Below are 2479 nucleotides of genomic sequence, written 5' to 3' on the forward strand. Positions count from 1 at the left end.
ATGCCTTGTTTCCAAAAATTAAAAAATGCTTTCAGCGGAAGAGCTGGGGGCTCCCTCACCCCCCAACCCTCACCCTCACCAGGCTTTCCGCCCTTTCCCCCCCCAGATTGTTCCATTCCCCTTCTTTGGCGGGAAATTCCAGCCGCGGAGGCCACGCTTTCCTTAAGTATATTATATAACGGAACCACCCGCCACTTTCTAGATTCGAGGTGTCCGTCGTCTGGGGCCCAACTCGGGAGCTGCTTCAGCTTGGCAAAACCCAAGCCTGAGGAGACCCCGTTTGCCCCCACAACATTCGGGGGGGCAAAAACACAAAAGGCCAGTCAGTCCTGTGAGAGAGGGAGCCAAGGGGTCAGTTTCTCCTGCCGCGCCTCAGGGTTGTTTGGCCAAGTCCCTCACAGAAGGCTTCAAATTGGAGACTTGAGGAGGGGAGGCCCCAAAACACAAAAGGCGGGAAAAGTCAGACAACTACGACTGAGGGGCAACTAGGGTCAAGAGAGGGGTCCTTTGAGGTCGGGCTTTTCACTCCAGGCCGTTCCTGTGCCCAGGCTCCGGAGGTTGGAGGAGCTCGGGGAGTGGCAAGGGGCTGCCGGGGCGCTGTGCTCGCTGTCGGTGTCCGCTGCCTTCTTGACCCGGAGCCACCTCCGCCTCCGCCGCCTCCTCCGCCGCCTCCGCCTCCTCCTCCTCCGCTGTGAGTCTTGACGTTTTTGCTGAGGTGGTCGCTCCGCATGAAGCGCTTGTTGAGACCGGGCAGCGAAGCGCTTCTCGCCGGTGTGGGTGCGGAGGTGGCGCTGGAGCTCGTCGGAGCGGGTGAACGCTTGCCGCAGAAGAGCCAGTTGCAGACGAAGGGCCGCTCGCCTGTGTGCCACGCAGGTGGGCCTTCAGGTGCGAGGTTTTTCCCGTAGACCTTGCCGCAGCCGGGGATGTTGGCAGCTGTGAGGCCTTTCCGCCTCAGGCTGGCCCCCGCCGGCCCTAACGCTCGGCTCCTGGCAGTTTGGGGCAGTCGCAAGTGGCGCGGCGTAGTAGCGTCGGGCCGAGGAGGAGCGAGGGACCGCCTAGCGGCGCGGATGGACCGCCGACCCCGACGCCGACGCCCCCGAGCATGGCCCCCCCGCACCGGGCCGCCGTCCGCCCCCTGTCCGGCCCGTAGAGCCCGGCGGCAGCACGGGCTTAAATCCGTCCATGAGGTGCGAGCCCCGCGGGGCCCAGGAGATGCGAGGAGGCGGCGCCGGAGCTGAAAGCCGAGTGGCCCGCCAGGCCCGAGTAATCCGAGTTGTAGGCGCCCAGCGGGGAATGCAAGAGCCCGCTTGCAGGGCGGCGGCGGCGGCCGGGTGGACCCCGTGGGGTTCTGGACGTCGACCCCCGGCGCGCCCACGTCCCACCAGCTGGAGGCGCCCGTCTCGCGCTCGGGTGCGAGGGTTGAACCAGACTCGTAGGGGTGCGCCATCCCCACCCGCGGGTAGATGCCTTGCAGGCCTTCCACCGAGTGTCACCTTGGAGAGGAAAGACCGGCTGGTGCGGGAGGCCTCCTGCACCCCTCCGCCGCCGCCGCCACCCCCTCCGCCTCCGCTCCTCCGCCGCCTCCTCCTCCGCCGCCGCCCCCCGACGTCCGGGCGTCTGGAAGACCGAGTAGTCGTTGCCGAAGGGCGACCCGGGCCGCTGCCCCGCTGGAGGTGAGCGAGAAGGCGCTGGAGCCCGGCGAGCCTCCGCAGCTGAACGAGTCCGAGACCAGGGCCGCCGCCCCGCCGCCGCTGCCGCCGCCGCCGCCGCGTGACCGAAGAGCCATTGCGAGCCGAAGCCGGACCCCGACGCCCACCCCGACCCCGGCCAGGTTGCAGGAGGAACGAGTAGGAGGAGGAGAGAAGCGTTTCCACGGGGTGGAAGCCCTTGCCGAAGGAGAGGCGCTGTCCGAGAGGGACGAGGGCGAAGGGCTGGCGCTGCCGATCTTGTTGCAGGTGGCGGCGAGCATGCCAAGGGAGTGGAGCCCAAGCGCGTTCTTCCTGCGAGGAGAGAAAATGAGGAGACGAGAGAAAGGCCCGCAGTCTCAGCAGGGAGGGAAGGAAAGAGAATGACAGAGAAAGAAAAAAAAAAGAATAGGAAGGGAGGGAGGTAAGAACAGGAAAGACAGAAAGAATAGGAAGGAAGGAAACAAATAAATAAAAGGGAAGGAGGAAAGAAAAAACAGGAAGGAAGGGAAGAAGAGGAGGAAAGAGGGACGAAAGAAAAAAGGAAGAATAGGAAGGACTAGGAAGAAAGGAAGGAAATGAAGGAAGGAAGGAAGAAGGAAGGAGAAGGAGAAGGAAAAACAAATAGAAAGAAGAAAACGGAAGGAAGAATGTCCCTCTTCTCCCTCCCCTCCCTCCCTGCCCAGCCTCCTGCCCTGCTTCGGTCCGAGAGCTACCCAGACTCTTCTTCCCGCTGCGCCTGGGCTCCCCGGAGCTCCTCCCCCCTCCTTACCCTCGACGTTTCCGATTCGAAC

The 2479-nt window shown here is 64.1% G+C and overlaps 1 pseudogene; it reads right to left on the minus strand.

Moving 5' to 3' along the window:
• Positions 1-522: 522 nt before the first annotated feature.
• On the minus strand, positions 523-1986 carry LOC121935408 (annotated as a pseudogene).
• Positions 1987-2479: the final 493 nt, after the last annotated feature.

Source organism: Sceloporus undulatus, chromosome 6 (assembly GCF_019175285.1).
Source record: "Sceloporus undulatus isolate JIND9_A2432 ecotype Alabama chromosome 6, SceUnd_v1.1, whole genome shotgun sequence".
Taxonomy (NCBI): Eukaryota; Metazoa; Chordata; class Lepidosauria; order Squamata; family Phrynosomatidae; genus Sceloporus; species Sceloporus undulatus.